Source organism: Crinia signifera, chromosome 4 (genome assembly GCF_055691185.1).
Source record: "Crinia signifera chromosome 4, ASM5569118v1, whole genome shotgun sequence".
NCBI classification, from domain to species: domain Eukaryota; kingdom Metazoa; phylum Chordata; class Amphibia; order Anura; family Myobatrachidae; genus Crinia; species Crinia signifera.
In genome coordinates, this window is record NC_139220.1 from 302,135,417 (window position 1) to 302,156,013 (window position 20,597).

Sequence of the window (20,597 nt, forward strand, 5' to 3'; positions counted from 1 at the left end):
CGACTCTCTTATGTTCTGTTGCACTCTGTGAAAGTAATTAGTAATTAGGGAAACCACTATTGGTCGACAGCCAAAAGGCCGACATATAAAAAGGTTGACATGTAATAGGTCGACATGGTCAGAGTGTTGACAAAAGCAATAGGTGGACACAGTAGCAAACATTTTAAGGAAGTAAATTGGAGAAGTTGCTCAGAGCAGCCAATGAGCTTCTGTCAGGATCAATAACTGGAAGCTGATTCGTTGCAATGTACAGAATGCGTCCCACCCAGTCTGCCTCTCTCTGCTCCATAATGACCAGCGATATACAGATGGTCACCCCACCAAGTCTGCCTCTCTCTGCTCCATAATGGCCAGCGATAGACAGATGGTCACCCCACACATCTGCCTCTCTCTGCTCCATAACGACCAGCGATATACAGATGGTCACCCCACACATCTGCCTCTCTCTGCTCCATAATGACCAGCGATATGCAGATGGTCACCCCACACATCTGCCTCTCTCTGCTCCATAATGACCAGCAATATACAGATGGTCACCCCACCCAGTCTGCCTCGCTCTGCTCCATAATGGCCAGCGATAGACAGATGGTCACCCCACACATCTGCCTCTCTCTGCTCCATAATGACCAGCGATATGCAGATGGTCACCCCACACATCTGCCTCTCTCTGCTCCATAATGACCAGCGATATACAGATAGTCACCCTACCCAGTCTGCCTCTCTCTGCTCCATAATGACCAGCGATATACAGATGGTCACCCCACACATCTGCCTCTCTGCTCCATAATGACCAGCGATATACAGATGGTCACCCCACCCAGTCTGCCTCTCTCTGCTCCATAATGACCAGCGATATACAGATGGTCACCCCACACATCTGCGCCTCTGCTCCATAATGACCAGCGATAAACAGATGTCACCCCACACATCTGCCTCTCTCTGCTCCATAATGACCAGCGATATACAGATGGTCACCCCACCCAGTCTGCCTCTCTCTGCTCCATAATGACCAGCGATATACAGATGGTCACCCCACACATCTGCGCCTCTGCTCCATAATGGCCAGCGATAGACAGATGGTCACCCCATACATCTGCCTCTCTCTGCTCCATAATGACCAGCGATATGCAGATGGTCACCCCACACATCTGCCTCTCTCTGCTCCATAATGACCAGCTACATACAGATAGTCACCCCATCCAGTCTGCCTCTCTCTGCTCCATAATGACCAGCGATATACAGATGGTCACCCCACCAAGTCTGCCTCTCTCTGCTCCATAATGGCCAGCGATAGACAGATGGTCACCCCACACATCTGCCTCTCTCTGCTCCATAACGACCAGCGATATACAGATGGTCACCCCACACATCTGCCTCTCTCTGCTCCATAATGACCAGCGATATGCAGATGGTCACCCCACACATCTGCCTCTCTCTGCTCCATAATGACCAGCAATATACAGATGGTCACCCCACCCAGTCTGCCTCGCTCTGCTCCATAATGGCCAGCGATAGACAGATGGTCACCCCACACATCTGCCTCTCTCTGCTCCATAATGACCAGCGATATGCAGATGGTCACCCCACACATCTGCCTCTCTCTGCTCCATAATGACCAGCGATATACAGATAGTCACCCTACCCAGTCTGCCTCTCTCTGCTCCATAATGACCAGCGATATACAGATGGTCACCCCACACATCTGCCTCTCTGCTCCATAATGACCAGCGATATACAGATGGTCACCCCACCCAGTCTGCCTCTCTCTGCTCCATAATGACCAGCGATATACAGATGGTCACCCCACACATCTGCGACTCTGCTCCATAATGACCAGCGATAAACAGATGTCACCCCACACATCTGCCTCTCTCTGCTCCATAATGACCAGCGATATACAGATGGTCACCCCACCCAGTCTGCCTCTCTCTGCTCCATAATGACCAGCGATATACAGATAGTCACCCTACCCAGTCTGCCTCTCTCTGCTCCATAATGACCAGCGATATACAGATGGTCACCCCACACATCTGCCTCTCTGCTCCATAATGACCAGCGATATACAGATGGTCACCCCACCCAGTCTGCCTCTCTCTGCTCCATAATGACCAGCGATATACAGATGGTCACCCCACACATCTGCGCCTCTGCTCCATAATGACCAGCGATAAACAGATGTCACCCCACACATCTGCCTCTCTCTGCTCCATAATGACCAGCGATATACAGATGGTCACCCCACCCAGTCTGCCTCTCTCTGCTCCATAATGACCAGCGATATACAGATGGTCACCCCACACATCTGCGCCTCTGCTCCATAATGGCCAGCGATAGACAGATGGTCACCCCATACATCTGCCTCTCTCTGCTCCATAATGACCAGCGATATGCAGATGGTCACCCCACACATCTGCCTCTCTCTGCTCCATAATGACCAGCTACATACAGATAGTCACCCCATCCAGTCTGCCTCTCTCTGCTCCATAATGACCAGCGATATACAGATGGTCACCCCACCAAGTCTGCCTCTCTCTGCTCCATAATGGCCAGCGATAGACAGATGGTCACCCCACACATCTGCCTCTCTCTGCTCCATAACGACCAGCGATATACAGATGGTCACCCCACACATCTGCCTCTCTCTGCTCCATAATGACCAGCGATATGCAGATGGTCACCCCACACATCTGCCTCTCTCTGCTCCATAATGACCAGCAATATACAGATGGTCACCCCACCCAGTCTGCCTCGCTCTGCTCCATAATGGCCAGCGATAGACAGATGGTCACCCCACACATCTGCCTCTCTCTGCTCCATAATGACCAGCGATATGCAGATGGTCACCCCACACATCTGCCTCTCTCTGCTCCATAATGACCAGCGATATACAGATAGTCACCCTACCCAGTCTGCCTCTCTCTGCTCCATAATGACCAGCGATATACAGATGGTCACCCCACACATCTGCCTCTCTGCTCCATAATGACCAGCGATATACAGATGGTCACCCCACCCAGTCTGCCTCTCTCTGCTCCATAATGACCAGCGATATACAGATGGTCACCCCACACATCTGCGACTCTGCTCCATAATGACCAGCGATAAACAGATGTCACCCCACACATCTGCCTCTCTCTGCTCCATAATGACCAGCGATATACAGATGGTCACCCCACCCAGTCTGCCTCTCTCTGCTCCATAATGACCAGCGATATACAGATGATCACCCCACACATCTGCGCCTCTGCTCCATAATGGCCAGCGATAGACAGATGGTCACCCCATACATCTGCCTCTCTCTGCTCCATAATGACCAGCGATATGCAGATGGTCACCCCACACATCTGCCTCTCTCTGCTCCATAATGACCAGCTACATACAGATAGTCACCCCATCCAGTCTGCCTCTCTCTGCTCCATAATGACCAGCGATATACAGATGGTCACCCCACACATCTGCGCCTCTGCTCCATAATGACCAGCGATAGACAGATGGTCACCCCACACATCTGCCTCTCTCTGCTCCATAATGACCAGCGATATACAGATGGTCACCGCACACATCTGCCTCTCTCTGCTCCATAATGACCAGCGATATACAGATGGTCACCCCACACATCTGCCTCTCTGCTCCATAATGACCAGCGATATGCAGATGGTCACCCCACCCAGTCTGCCTCTCTCTGCTCCATAATGACCAGCGATATACAGATGGTCACCCCACACATCTGCCTCTCTGCTCCATAATGACCAGCGATATACAGATGGTCACCCCACCCAGTCTGCCTCTCTCTGCTCCATAATGACCAGCGATATACAGATGGTCACCCCACACATCTGCCTCTCTCTGCTCCATAATGACCAGCGATATACAGATAGTCACCCCACCCAGTCTGCCTCTCTCTGCTCCATAATGACCAGCGATATACAGATGGTCACCCCACACATCTGCGCCTCTGCTCCATAATGACCAGCGATAGACAGATGGTCACCCCACCCAGTCTGCCTCTCTCTGCTCCATAATGACCAGCGATATACAGATGGTCACCCCACACATCTGCCCCTCTCTGCTCCATAATGACCAGCGATATGCAGATAGTCACCCCACCCAGTCTACCGCTCTCTGCTCCATAATGACCAGCGATATACAGATGGTCACCCCACACATTTGCCTCTCTCTGCTCCATAATGACCAGCGATATGCAGATAGTCACCCCACCCAGTCTGCCTCTCTCTGCTCCATAATGACCAGCGATAAACAGATGGTCACCCCACACATCTGCTACACTCTGCTCCATAATGACCAGCGATATACAGATGGTCACCCCACTCAGGTTGCCTCTCTTTGCACACATGAGACAGCAGTATGCAGACTCCAACGCAGCTCTCAGATAGGTGCTCTCAGCTGCAGTATTTGGTTGATAAAAAAGGTCAACATTTTTTTTCCATACATTATTATTATCAGTTGATTCTGATTGGGAATAGTAAACTGTGCCAAGCGCAGCGAGTGCGGAACTCCGGTGGCAGAACAGGGGCACTGCAGCCCAAGAGGTAGCTTGAGGCAGCCGGCGCTATGTGGGCACATGGTCTCAGCAGATTCCAATGGGTCTGGCTGTCTGTATAGAATCGGCTGAAAATGTCCCTCCAATAATGGCCGCCGCCTTGGAGGAGACAGATGCTAAAGGTCCAGCTGGACAAATGCTAGAGATCCTGAGTAACATTTTGCTGTTTGGAAGTTATATATTCCACTGTCAATGAATAAGAAACCCCTGGCAACGAGCATGTAACCCCTGGCAACGAGCATGATTTTTTTGACAGGTAAATTCTAGTTACGCCACTGCATACCTCCCTACTGTGAACTTGATTCAGGTACACGTCTGAGCACCGAAGATGTATACATAGATGTATGCAATCCATTGGGTTTATGTACATATGAATCCGGCCCTCACTCACCCCTGGGCCTTGAGTTGCTCATTGAGGAACACACCATCTATGGTCAGGAAACCTTTACCCGCTGGGTGCCTCACATATAGAGACCGCGGTTATACATGGACAAACCCTTCCACATGGGACCGCCACCACGGATTCTCAGCATGCGTCTCCCCTACCAGCGGTGGGACCACCGCCCGCTAACCATCGGTGGTCAATCATCCTCCCTATCAGGGAAATGGAGTTTCAAGTCACAGAGAAGAGTCAGACTATGAAGAGACCACCACCATATATACGCCATGGGTGCCGAATGCACTGAAGGGAGTGTATGAACTCTATTACACTGGGCCGGCCCGGACTCCATGGGCACGTCCCAAATTATCCATAACAGTCAGCTATACACATGTGCTAAGTCTCTATGACCTGTTCACGCATTCCCGGCACTTGGCATGAGCTGTGGACTCATGCACCCGTGCTCCGGTCATGCGTGAACAAGCTGTGTAAACATGATGCGTTGGCAATATTACTTCATGGTTACCACGGAGAAAGGAATCAGGGGGGGGAAGCAGTAAATTAACCCTTTAATGACCCATGTTTTTTTTCATCTTTGCTGTGTGCTGGTTACACAGGAGATAAATGTTTGACTACTGTTATGTACTAAAGTCAATTTGACCTCGCTCTTATTAGAGCACACAGGAGTTTCCTTTCTTAGTAGCTTTGACAAATAGATTTGTATTTAGCTTGGACCATCCAGGGAAGGATGAAGAAAAATAAATAAATAATAAACCACCGGGGCCCTGCCCTTGTTTACTTTCACACATTCAGCGCAAAGCGACAAATCTCCTCCTACATTATACTGGGTCGCTATGAGAGAACTGCTGACATAGAGGTGGGCGGTACCATAATACGGCGGCAATACGCCCGTGCTAGCCCCGCCCCCCCTGAACTTAGGATATTGTGATGTCACTCATTGAGGTGGGGTCACTGGGAGGCAGTGTTACTTGGATGCTCCAAGGTCGACGTTGAAATGGACCCCAAATTAGAGTATCACGTACCGTCACATGGCTCCCTGAGCTCACCATACTTCAGGCTTACCATTCCCTATTGCAGTCCACGTGCATGGTAACGTATGAAATAGTTCCAAAAAAAGAAAAAAATTGCGAAAAACTCATGTCAACCTTTTTATGTGTCGATTTTCTCATGACCTTTTTGCATGTCAGCCTTTTGGTGTCGACCTATGGACGGTCTTCCTAGACACTGTCCAGGCATGTCCAAAGTTTGGCCCTCCAGCTGTTGTGAAACTACAAGTCCCATTATGCCTTGCCATAATTTTACTTTTGGGGAATGCTAAAACTATGGCAAAGCATGCTGGGATGTGTAGTGTCACAACAACTGGAGGGCCACAGTTTGGACTGCTTGCTGTAAACCTTTCACCCGCTTCCAAAGAAACATGCAACAATCACTGTGTCCTGATTACGAACAGATTTACTGAACCATAAGTCACAGACTTACCTGTGAGTATATAAGAGAGGGGGGAGATCAAAAAATAATGAAGAACGTAGTACAGGGGTTCCCAAACTTTTTTGAATCATGGCGCACTAGAGCATCAAAATATTTTCATGGCACCCCTACGCCAAATGCTTCTTATCGAGAAATTCTGTTTTTTTTTTTTTTTAATTAAGTGCATTGTGTTTATATGTCACAGTTATCTGGTGAGGGACAGGATTTGCTTCTGTTTGTCCACATATATTATGATTGGCAGCCACCAGCACTGGATTTGCCTGTTACATTGACCATAAATAATATGAATTGATCCTGGTCCACCAACCCAAGGCACCCCTGCAAGTGTCCTGAGGCACCCCAGGGTGCCTAGGCACACAGTTTGGGAACCACTGACGTAGTAGGACATTGCTAAACTGCCAGAAAACATTGATGCATGTGACTCTAGGTAGCTCTGGGGCTCCCTCTGCTGTCCTCTTTCATAATTGCTGGCAAAGAGTTCCTGACATGTAGGCTGTTGACCTGCCAATCAATATAAGGTCATTGAGCCTTCACTAACCTCTAAAACCAGTTACCTCTGTGCTGCAGGCATTTAACGTATACTTTATTGGTATTATAATTTCTTTATATTTTTAAATGCTGTCCAACAACTTAAATGCTAATGGACTATTTTTTATTTTTATTTTACACTGAATTGTTCAGAAATAAAAAAAACTTCAATTCAATTTAACCCTTTGAGTGGCAGCGTCACTGTGAGAGGTGCAAAATATTCGCTAAAAATGCCGACGTCGCTCACATTTGTTATATAAATTCAAACAAGAAAAGATTATATTTCCTATATACATTACAGGTCATTATGAGGAATAAAAATGTCTGCTTGGCAATTTTCACACCTATTTTGACCAATTCACAATGGCACTCAAAGGGTTAATTAGCAGTTTTGCAGGCGAGGCTGCTGGTGTATATCCAGCATTTGGGGAGATAGCGGGACTTACCTCTCCTGCGGATGTCTGGGTCGAGGCGCGGTTCACGGATGGGGACGCAGTGTGAGACGGGAAGGTCTTGCTGAGAGGAGATTTGCAGTGTGCTAGTAAAAGAGACAGTCGCTGGTGAGAGGGGAGATGACAGCAGTCACCTAATGCACAAACACATGTACACAGTATGTACTCGACCTCTCTGACACATCAATCTGGAGGCAGCATACACAAGAGAGCAGCGTTCAGATTAGGTTATATAATAATGTACAATCTTACTCCTTCCCCTGGCTGTCACCCATCCATCCAGGTCACAGAACAGGTAAAACACTTATTAGTACAGACTATAATCTTTAGAACCGCAAACAGAAGCACAACATTCTGTATTTACACTAATAACACAGCATTGTACACCCCTATCTCCTCATCCTCCGTGCTGTACCCTCCACCACGGTACAGTGCTTCCAAGTACCTGTGCGTCCCCACCACACTCACCCTAACCTGCATGCCACACCCACTGCGCTTACACTATTCATGGTGTACACTGCCCCTCATACAGTCTGCCAATGTAATATCCAAACTCTCATTGCTCTATGCCAACACACAGTTGGCACACCTGGTACCAGTGGTGTACCAGAGGTGCCACGGTGCCTGGACCAAGGGCGTGTTTCGCCCCCCCCCCCCGATTTAAAGTAGGCGGGGCTCTTGCGCAGAAAGAAAGGGGCGCAGCCTAACATTATACCACACACCATAATGCCCATTGCACATTTTAGCAAGTTTTGTAATACCCATTACACATAAAGTCACATGCCGTCATACCAATTACACATAAGTTCACGCATGATGCCCATTACATACTATATAACACACTGTGATGCCCATTACATACTATATAACACACTGTAATGCCCATTACATACTATATAACACACCGTAATGCCCATTACATACTATAAAACACTCCGCAATGCCCATGACATACTATATAACACACCGTAATGCCCATTACATACTATATAACACACCTTGGACTCAAGGGTAATTATGCCACTATATAAAGCATTGGTGAGACCTCACCTAGAGTATGGAGTACAGTTCTGGGCCCCACACTATAAAAAGGACATCATAGAATTAGAAAAAGTCCAAAGGCGAGCAACAAAGCTTATTAGGGGAATGGAGAATTTAAGCTACGGGGAGAGATTAAGCAATTTGGGACTATTTACATTAGAAAAGAGACGTTTAAGGGGGGACATGCTCAACATGTACAAGTATATCAAGGGCCAATATAAGGAACTGTCACACACCCTATTTTCTACTAGAAAGGAATCTAGGACGCGAGGGCATGAGTATAGATTAGAAGAAAAAAGATTTCATTCAGCTAGTAGAAAGAATTTCTTTACGGTCAGAACAGTCAAACTCTGGAACTCTCTTCCCAGAGAGGTGATAACGGCTGGCTCATTAAATGCGTTCAAGGCAAAGTTGGACAAACATTTACTGGAGAAAAACATCCATGGGTACAAATAAGAAATATAATTTGTCTGTAAAATACCAGAACCTACCAAATCAGCAATGGATATCTATACCAGGTTGAACTAGATGGACGCAAGTCTTTTTTCAGCCTTACCTACTATGTAACTATGTAACCTTAATGCCCATTACATACTATATAACACACCTTAATGTCCATCGCATACTATATAACACACCGTAATGCCAATTACATACTATATAACACACGTGATGCCCATTACATACTATATAACACACCTTAATGTCCATCGCATACTATATAACACACCGTAATGCCAATTACATACTATATAACACACCGTGATGCCCATTACATACTATATAACACACCGTAATGCCCATTACATACTATATAACACACCGTGATGCCCATTACATACTATATAACACACTGTAATGCCCATTACATACTATATAACACACTGTAATGCCCATTACATACTATATAACACACCGTAATGCCCATTACATACTATATAACACACTGTAATGCCCATTACATACTATATAACACACCATAACGCCCATTACATACTATATAATACACCGTAATGCCAATTACATACTATATAACACACCGTCATGCCCATGACATACTATATAATACACCGTAATGCCCACTACATATTATATATCACACCGTAATACCAATTACATACTATATAACACACTGTAATGCCCATTACATACTATATAACACACCGTAATGCCCATGACATACTATATAATACACCGTAATGCCCACTACATATTATATATCACACCGTAATACCAATTACATACTATATAACACACTGTAATGCCCATTGCATACTATATAACGCACCGTAATGCCCATTACATACTATATAACGCACCGTAATGCCCATGTACAATATATGGGCACCATATCTCACCCACAAGGGATACGGAGAGACTGTCATTACAAGTGATGCATGTTCCCTCATACAGTGTGCGTTAATCCCGCAGGCACAGCAGCAGCCTTCTCTCACTCTCCACCCGGCTCTCTAAGTCAGATGACCCTCTGGGCCTCCTCTGCCATGCCCGGCCTCACATTGCCTCCACCCTCCGAGTCCTGGGGTCTGCAGGATTTCTTCTCACCTACTCACAGTCAGGGCAGCCGAGAGGAATGCCGGGCCCCGTTAAAATTTTGGGGGAGTGGTCTAAGTGTGGGAGGTGTGGCCACCTCCTGCACTTAGGCCACGCCCAGAAAATGTTTAGAGGAGGGTGAAAGAAAACTCTAAACTCAGCAGCAGCACACACCTACAGCATGTGCTGTGCTCACAGTAGGCTCAGCATGACCTCTCACGCTGTCAGTGAGATGCTCATGCTGAGCCTGCTGTCAGCACACCACATGCTGTAGAAGTGTGTGCTGCATACTTGCCGACTTTTGCTGGCTGCCTTCCGGGAGAGGGCAGCCAGCTCCGTTATACAGGGGGGCGGGGCTATCGCCTGGAGCTTAAGAGACAGATTGGGGGCGGAGCCACAGACGGGCTTCCCTGTTGGGAGGCGTGCATACAGTGATCGCGTCATTTTAGCCACGCCCCCCGTCGTGCAATGCCGGTATTTCAGGCATTGCACGGCGGGGTTAAAATGGCACGATCGCGTCATTTTACTCACGGACCCCCCCCGCCGAGGGGCAGATCGCGGGGGATTGGGGTTAATGCGGGAGGGTTTCCCCCCTTTCCGGGGGGCCGGGAGGAGGACCCGATTTCAGGGACCCTCCCGGCCATTCCGGGAGGGTAGGCAACCCTGGTGTGCTGCTGTTGCTACCTGGGAGGGATGGAGGGGGAAGGGATGAGTCAGACCAGGGCCCCTCCAGCAAGCCTGGGCCTGGGTAATTAGTACCCCCCCCCCCCCCTCGGCTGCCCTGCTCACAGTCACACAATACATGCAGCCAAACCCACTAGCAGCCGGAGCCCCGCCTCTCTTCGGTAAGCACTGAGAAAATTTTAGATGCCTCTTCTCCAGCCCAGCTACCCATTGGCTTGTTGTTCCTGTCAATCTCACCGCGGTGCAGCCTAACTTGTCCCCAGGCCTGCTCAAATTGGTCACCAGCCCAGCAGCTTCACATACACATACTATGAGTACTAGTACTCACACAGCGTGGCTACCCCGGAGTCCGGACGGTCCAGCCTGTCGCTCACTGTCAGTGACACTCGGGTGACGGTCTGGGTGGGGGCGGGGTCGGGCTGTGGCTACACCGAATGGGTCGGGCAGCGCTGCCCACGCTGTGGCTTCACTGCGTGGGGTCGGGCAGTGCAGGGAGCGGTATGCCGAGAGGTATGCTAATAATATTTTTATTATAAAAATAAAAAACAGTAAATGGTCGGTGGTGCTCCCAAAACGCTCAGTATGGGTAACTGTAGACAAAGGGGGTTATTCAATCCCCACCGCAATTTGCGACAGGGGAAATAGCGGCTACCGGCTATTCAATGCTGTCTTGCCCGACATCATTCAAGAGACAGATCGACAGAATGGGCCCTGTTTTGTCGATTTTGGCCGTGAATTGTCGCTATCGCGGCCGAATCTCGACATTTCACGGCCATTTACTCGGACACACCCCCTTTTTGCCGATCATCAGGCGGGACATTGAATCGCACCTGGCGATATGCGGTTGAACAAAATGAAGACGGGCCAGGGTCACGGCTGTCGTGCCAGATCATGACTGCGCTCGCCAAACTATATAAAATCAACTCCATGCGTAGTGGATAGTGGGGTTATGAACAAGTAAAAAAATCGCTTCGGATCGGCCGATATATCAGCCTATATCGCATCCGATATATCGGGCGCCGTGAAACTAAACAAGTACCCTTTTTCGTCTTCTTGTCTACTTTCCTCATCCTTTACTGCTCTCTCATACACATTCAATTTTCCACCACTGCCCCCCGCTCACGCACTCTGCATTCCACCACTGCCCCCCGCTCACGCTTGGCATTACACCACTGGCCCCCTACGCACTCCGCATTCCACCACTAACTGGTATTATGTTCTCCTAGGGAGGGTGGGGATAGTATAACAGTATATCTCCCAACATTGTAATCCTGCTGATCGGGATGCTTGTGCGGCGGTACAAAAAAAGGGTGTGTGCAGTCTCTTCAGAAAGTGGGTGGGGCCTCTTGGGGATGCTATGGCCGCAAGTCCTGGGATTGTCTCGCAAAAAATCTGGAAAGTTGGGAGGTATGTAACAGCAGGACACCCAGGCATCTCCTCACCCAGTTCCCTGTGACTCATCTTCTCTAAATCAGATTCATGTTCTCTGCAGCCCTGGAAGCTTCTTGAACCAGAACGGATACTGACACCATTGATGTGGCAGACGGAGCGACAACAGCCACCACCAACCATTGATGGTAAGTGGATGATAAGAGGAGGAGGAGCCAGCACATCTGGTCCAATGATGTCAGAAAGGTGTGGTCTCATGTGCCCAGGATACAGAGACAGGACTGGAGCAGGAAGACCCCAGTTAATAACAGTTGTACTGGTGGTGGTGGTTGTAAACTAGTGTTGACATTTCTAGCTCTGGTGGCACATTTGGAAACAGCTCAAAGCACACTAGTGTACCATGGTATAGAGGTTGAACAACACTGCCATATACTCAGCATTCTATTACTGCTTTATTACAGTTCTATCTGATCACTTTTCAATTACACAAACTCACTGTACATGCGCTCAGCAGTCCACCGGCGCTGCTCCCCTACACGCGCTCAGCAGTCCACCGCTGCTCCCCTACACGCGCTCAGCAGTCCACCGCTGCTCCCCTACACGCGCTCAGCAGTCCACCGCTGCTCCCCTACACGCGCTCAGCAGTCCACCGCTGCTCCCCTACACGCGCTCAGCAGTCCACCGCTGCTCCCCTACACGCGCTCAGCAGTCCACCTCTGCTCCCCTACACGCGCTCAGCAGTCCACCGCTGCTCCCCTACACGCGCTCAGCAGTCCACCGCTGCTCCCCTACACGCGCTCAGCAGTCCACCGCTGCTCCCCTACACGCGCTCAGCAGTCCACCGCTGCTCCCCTACACGCGCTCAGCAGTCCACCGCTGCTCCCCTACACGCACTCAGCAGTCCACCGCTGCTCCCCTACACGCGCTCAGCATTCTATCGCTGCTCCCCTACACGCGCTCAGCATTCTATCGCTGCTCCCCTACACGCGCTCAGCATTCTATCACTGCTCCCCTACACGCGCTCAGCATTCTATCATTGCTCCCCTACACACGCTCAGCATTCTATCAGTGCTCCCCTACAAGCACTCAGCATTCTATCAGTGCTCCCCTACATGCGCTCAGCATTCTATCAGTGCTCCCCTACACGCGCTCAGCATTCTATCAGTGCTCCCCCTACACGCGCTCAGCATTCTATCAGTGCTCCCCTACACGCGCTCAGCATTCTATCACTGCTCCCCTACACGCGCTCAGCATTCTATCACTGCTCCCCTACAAGCGCTCAGCATTCTATCACTGCTCCCCTACAAGCGCTCCGCATTCTATCACTGCTCCCCTACACGCGCTCAGCATTCTATCACTGCTCCCCTACACGCGCTCAGCATTCTATCACTGCTCCCCTACAAGCGCTCAGCATTCTATCACTGCTCCCCTACACGCGCTCAGCATTCTATCACTGCTCCCCTACAAGCGCTCAGCATTCTATCACTGCTCCCCTACAAGAGCTCAGCATTCTATCACTGCTCCCCTACAAGCGCTCAGCATTCTATCACTGCTCCCCTACACACGCTCAGCATTCTATCACTGCTCCCCTACAAGCACTCAGCATTCTATCACTGCTCCCCTACACGCGCTTAGCATTCTATAACGTCCTCCTTTTAGCATTTTTGCCCTCTTGCTTTTATTGCTTCTTTACAAGCCTTGGATTCTATTACTGCTGTCACTTTCATGTTATCCTGTATTGTGCACTCCATAAATGCTTATATTACATAATTCCCAGCACTTTGCTCCATGTTATAATGCCCACCATATAGGCAGCCCCCTGTAGAGCTTCTTACTGACTGACAACTGTCAGTGCCCAGAGTACGCCGAGCTCTTACCTGGCTGCCTCTGTCCCTGCACCAATTCCTCTGCTTACTGCTGCTTTCACCTTGAGTTTGTCCTGTGTCACACAGCGATACAATGAGCTGATTGTGTCATTTGGTGACTGGTTGGGACTGCCTGGTACTGAGGACAGAGAAGGGCAAAAAAGGTATGTTCATTCACCTAGCCTTTCACTTACCTGCATAATACTTACCTCTACTGACATGTCATAGTACTTACCTGTACTAATATACCCCTATATTACCTCCCATACACTGCACCTACCTGTATACTACATACCTGTACTGACATATCATAGAACTCACCTGTACTACTAATATACCCCTATATTACCTTCCATACACAGCACCTACCTGTATACTACATACCTGTACTGAGATGTCATAGTACTCACCTGTACAAATATACACCTATATTACCTTCCATACACTGCACCTACCTGTATACTACACACCTGTACTGTCATATCATAGTACTCACCTGTACTAATATACACCTATATTACCTTCCATACACTGCACCTACCTGTATACTACATACCTGTACTGAGAGGTCACAGTACTCCACTGTACAAATATACACCTATATTACCTTCCATACACTGCACCTACCTGTATACTACATACCTGTACTGACACATCATAGTACTCACCTGTACTACTAATATACCCCTATATTACCTTCCATATACTGCACCTACCTGTATACTACATACCTGTACTGACACATCATAGTACTCACCTGTACTAATATACACCTATATTACCTTCCATATTCTGCACCTACCTGTATACTACATACCTGTATGAATATACACCTATATTACCTTCCATACACTGCACCTACTTGTATAATATATACCTGTACTGACACTTTGCAGTACTTACCTGTACTCATACCACTATATTACCTTCCATACTCTGCATTTACCTATATAATACATACCAGTACTGTCACTTCTGCAGTATATGCCAACACATGTACTGACACTTCATAGTACTCACCTGTTCTAATATACCATTATATTACCCTCCATACACTGCACCTACCTGCAATATACTGTACTTTCCTGCACTAATATACCATTATATTACCCTCCATACACTGCACTTACCTGTATAATACACACCTGTACTAATACCTGTACTAATATACCACTATATTACATTCCATACTCTACACTTACCTCTATAACTACACACCTGTACTAATATATTCAGCGCCAATGGTGTAATGGTTAGCATTACTGCCTCACAGCACTGAGGTCATGGGTTCAATTCCCACCATGTCCCTAACTGTGCGGAGTTTGTATATTCTCCCCGGGCTTGCCTGGGTTCCTCATGATAGAAATGAAACCTATCTGAGTGTGTGTGTATATGTGGTAGGGAAAATAGACTGTAAGCTCCACTAGGGCAGGGACTGATGTGAGTGTCCAAATTTTCTCTGTAAATAAATACAAGATGTGTGCGCTATATAAAATAACTAATAAATAAATACCTGTATAATATTCCCCATTATTATAGTTCTAATGCTGTGTACACACGTGAGATTTGACATTAGATTGTGACTATATAGTCAGATTGCATGCATATCGCACAGGTTTTTTACCTTGCGATCCCGATGCGTGTTCCCAGGACAGCACAAATGGAAACCCAGATAGACAGGGCAGCAATGACTATATAGTGCAAATCTAATGTAGATTGTATGAATTGTATGTAAAAAGTACAGAGATAGCAAAAATTGCATAGCACTCGAATCTTAAGTCGAATTAGCCAGGGAATCTCACCGTGTGTACACACCATAAGACATTTTTTATTCTGTCCTTCTTGGACAGGGTTCCTCAGGTTGTTGATATTGGAATATAGACAACTTAAATAATTTGCATCCTTCCTCTCCTCACCAGTTGGATGAACGTGGTGGAACGGATGAGGAAGTGACATGTCCGGCGGGCATTTGTCATCCCTGATGTCACACCTGCTGCTGAGGTTTTTTCTTATAAGAATATTGAATTTGGATTTTCCATCCCCTTTAAATCATACCATTCTGAAGACCATAATCAAGCCAGCTTTAGGATTGATATCACCACGATCCAGAACTCACCGTCCAGGTGCCCTTCCTCAGGTAGACGAGTGAGATTGTTCTGGAAGTTCCCTCATTCCTGGGTGATCACTACAGCTTATCTGGTTTCTTCTGGGGACTTTCCAGACGCTCACACCCCAGAAGTCATACACTTTTTTCTGACCGAAGTTAAGCTTTATATATATATATTATTTATGTTGTGGCTGCACACTGCACAGGACGCTGTACGTATAGTATGTTTAGGGCATCTTGCCAGGCCGTTATTTCCGCCATCGCTTATTCAACGCTGCAGTTTCCGACAGCATTGAAGGCAGATTACGACAAAAGAGATCGGACTTTAGAACAAGTCGGATCGGATTTGTCATAAACGTCCACAGATTGATGAATTCACGGCCGTCTTTAGACCATCCGCTACAGTTTTCACCGACATGCCCAACTTCCGGCACTCGACAGCTGAGCTGAGCAAAAACAGCCCGGGAGTCCGTCTGTCAAGATGTTCCTACAATCGGAATCCTAGATTGAAACCCCCCCCCCCCATAGTCTTGGTAAGGGGTGGCTGCTATGTGTGACTGTTTATTTATGGCCGCTCAGGTCCTGAAGAGGCTTTACCGGGTCACACTGCTCCTGCCGCCACAGGACCTTTCCTTGCATAATGCTGAGATGTGTGCGCGTGTGTTCCACATTATGTATTATGGTCTACGTATATAGATCAGGCCTTGCCAACTTTTGGCGCTCCAGTTCTTGTGAAACTACACATGCCAGAATGTTTTGACATAGCATTAGCATTCCGTAATAGCAAAACTGTAACAATGCATGTAACAATTCCATAATAAACTCCTTGCCTGGATACTGGGACACTCTAAATTACCACTTTGCCATCTGCCCTTATGGCCTACAGGCGTCATCTGACACAGTTCGGCCGTGGGTGTTCTCCAGATGGAGGTCTCTTGTGGTACTTCCATGGGCAGGAAGAATAACATGTGGAAGAGTTTATTCAGTCATTATTTTGTTCAGTGGCGTAACAATACTTTACGCGCCTCCCCGCCGGGAAAGTTGCAATTTATGAGCCAAAATGGCTGCCTCTCGCCTCAGTGTTGTGTTCATGGTTTCTGTATGGCGCCTTGAGTCTTTTTGAGATAAGCGCTATGTAAATAAACATTCTCATAATTAATTAGAATAAGAGGCAAGGACAGAAGCGGTGGAAGCTTCTGGGGACACCATACTGTCTCTAGGACTCACAACACAATGCTAAGCACTGAGCCATTGGTGAACCCACTGACAGATCAGGCTTTACCTTTGTGACACACTGCATATTGTGAAAGCCAGCTACACTACTCTATTACATTTCACTTTGGTTTAATCATGTTCCTTTATCAGTGAATTCAGTAGAGCATGAAAGGACCACAGTGTAATCTGTATACCTAGCATTGTGCAATACCTCTAACATACAACAGCTTTATCACAGCCCTATAACACAGCCAGAGTACCTGTCCTCTATGCTAGTTATGTAGCTGCCATACCCCCTGCACTGACACTCACTTGTAGCATGCAAGGGCTTAGTATACTCGCCTGTGTCGGACACACCTATTCTCACACACAGGTGTGCACTTCACATGTGCCGACACTCACCTGTATGACACACATATGTACCAACATTCACCTGTACAGTATACACCAGTGCTGACACTAATCCATGTAATATATACCTATATTGGCACTCACTTGTATAACATGTGGGGTTTATAGCACAGGTCTGGGTTGCATATCAGTGCTGATATACAGACAGCACTGTGCTAGAAGCACTACAGCGACACAACAGGCAGGGAAGAGGAACTGCATGCGTTATCAAAGATGGCAATGGTAGAATGAACACTATGCACCCGTAATAAAAACCACCTGCTACATATACACCTGTATTGACTCATTTACATAATATACACCTGTATTGACTCATTTACATAATATACACCTGTACTGAGTCACCTGTGTAATATACACCTAAACACACCCTCATATGCATAATACACATCTGTAATAAAATGGACACTGGTACATATACACCTGATCCAAGGAGGGAAAAGGGACTGTTATCGGGGACGCACTATTTAGTAGGTTTGAAACTTGACTTATATTAAGGACTAGGTGATTCATCGCGCCCTACGGGCGCTCTTCACACCGTCGTAAGGGGCTGCGCCCCCTTAATTTGTGAACGTTTGTATATGAGAAATATGGTTAGAATTGTATGAAAGATGCCCTGTATTGCAACTTAGGTGTCCGCGAATCGCGGGAGGGGGGGTCGCGGAGGGTGCCGCGAATTGCAGGAGGGGGGGTCGCGGGGGGTGCCGCGAATTGCAGGAGGGGGGGTTGTGGGGGGGTGGATGCTGCGAATCGCGGGAGGGGAGGGATTGCAGAGAATCGCGGGAGGGGGGTTACGGGGGCGGGGGTTGCGGCGAATCATGGTAGGGGGGGTCGCGGGGGGTGTGCCGTGAATCACGGGAGGGGGGGTGGGGTGCCGAGAATCGCGGGGGGGTGTGTGTGCCGTGAATCGCGGGAGTGGGGGTTCCGGGGGGGTGTGACGCGAATCGCCACAAGAAAAAATCAACACAGAAAGGTCAACACATGTAAATGTTGACAAAGTGTGGCACTTCATTGGTGTCCATGTCGACACATGAGAATGAATATGAAAACATTCAAAAAATGAAAAAAAAAAAACTCATGTCAACCTTTTTCATTGTCGACCATAGCCATGTCAGTGTTTTCCATGTGCAATTTAATTCTGGAGCTGCCGCGAATCGCGGGGGGGGGGGGTGCCGCGAATCGCGGGAGGGGGGGTCGCGGGGGTGGGTGCCGCGAATCGCGGGAGGGGGGGTTACGGGGCGGGGGTTGCGGCGAATCATGGGAGGGGGGGTCGCGGGGGTGTGCCGTGAATCACGGGAGGGGGGGTCACGGGGTGGGGTGCCGAGAATCGCGGGGCAGGTGTGTGTGTGTGTGTGCCGTGAATCGCGGGAGTGGGGGTTGTGGGGGGTTGCGGGGGGGGTGTGACGCGAATCGCCACAAGAAAAAATCAACACAGAAAGGTCAACACATGTAAATGTTGACATAAGTGTGGCACTTCATTGGTATCCATGTCAACACATGAGAATGAATATGAAAATATTCAAAAAATGAAAAAAAAAACTTCAAAAACTCATGTCAACCTTTTTCATTGTCGACCATAGCCATGTCAGTGTTTTCCATGTGCAATTTAATTCTGGAGCAGCCGCGAATCACGGGGGGGTGCCGCGAATTGCGGGAGGGGGGGTCGCGGGGTGGGTGCCGCGAATCGCGGGAGGGCGGGGTTCACAGGGGTTCCGGTGGGGGGTTGCCGCGAATTGCGGGAGGTGTGGGGTCACGGGGGTTGCCGCGAATCGCGGGAGGGGGGGTTGCGGGGGGGTGTGACGCGAATCGCCACAAGAAAAAAATCAACACAGAAAGGTCAACACATGTAAATGTTGACATAAGTGTGCCACTTCATTGGTGTCCATGTCGACACATGACAATGAATATGAAAAAATAAAAAAAATTAAAAATAAATCTTCAAAAACTTATGTCAACCTTTTTCATTGTCGACCATAGCCATGTCAGTGTTTTGCATGTGCCATTTAATCCTGGGGCTGCTGCGAATTGCAGGGGGGTGCCGCGAATCGCGGGAGGGGGGTCGCAGGGGGGGTGCGGCCCCGAATTGCGGGTGTGGTCGTGGTGGGGTTCTTTTTGCAGCGAATCACGGGAGGGGGGGTCGCGGGGGGTGTTTTTGCTGCGAACCGCGGTAGGGGGGGTCGCGGGGGAGCTGGTGTTTTTGCCGCGAATCGCGGGAGGGGGGGGGGCGCGCGGGGGGGAGGTTTTGCCGCAAATCGCGGGAGGGGGGCGCTCACCTGGTGGCTGTGGAGTAGCAGTGCTGGGCAACATGGGAAGGCAGTGGGTGTCTGGCACTGTCTGTGGGCTCACTGGGCTGGTTCTCTGTCACATACCTCCCAACATGACCCTCTCCAGGAGGGACACAATGCTCTGTTTCTAGACTTCCCCTTAATGTATGATTGCCATCACCTGTTTTAAACAGGTTAATTTCTCAGAAAGGTGTTCAGCACAGATGAAGGCAATCACACATTAAGAGGAAAGTCCAGGAACAGAGCGTTATAGACACAGACACCCACTTTGAGTGACAGATGTAGCCAAATATATAAGAGATAAGTTTATATTCCCTTTTGGTATTCTTATTGAAAACACAAGACTAGTGAAATAGTAATAGGGTTAAAATCACAAACATGGACAAGAACGGGATACGGTCATTGGGTCTACAGCAAGTTGGTCGACAATCATTGGACCGACACCGTTAGGTCGACATGGGTTTAGGTCAACAGGTCATTAGGCCAACATGGTCTAAGTCGACAGTCAAAAGGAAGGTCAACATGTGGATTTTCACTTTTTTTCTTTGTGCCGACAGGCGGTATTTGATGCCCTACCATGCACCGTGCCCGAAGCACTGCGAGCGAAGCGGTGCATTGGA

General features: G+C 48.4%; 2 protein-coding genes across 3 annotated transcripts in view; one reads left to right on the top strand and one right to left on the bottom strand.

Annotated features, from left to right (window-relative positions):
- The window catches only part of MISP3 (MISP family member 3), a 29,626-nt gene extending 15,348 nt beyond the window's left edge, over positions 1-14,278 (bottom strand). The window contains exons 1-2 of one of the 2 annotated variants that reach the window (XM_083185318.1): positions 13,972-14,278; positions 7,424-7,515 (exon numbers count right to left, since the gene is read on the bottom strand). The gene's annotated coding sequence lies outside the window, so the exon portion shown is untranslated. Of the gene's footprint in view, positions 1-7,423; positions 7,516-9,828; positions 9,962-13,971 lie in introns of those variants that run through there. The other variant, XM_083185319.1, reaches the window with a different exon arrangement.
- The window catches only part of PALM3 (paralemmin 3), a 77,070-nt gene that overhangs the window by 22,128 nt on the left and 34,345 nt on the right, over positions 1-20,597 (top strand). The window lies entirely within an intron of this gene.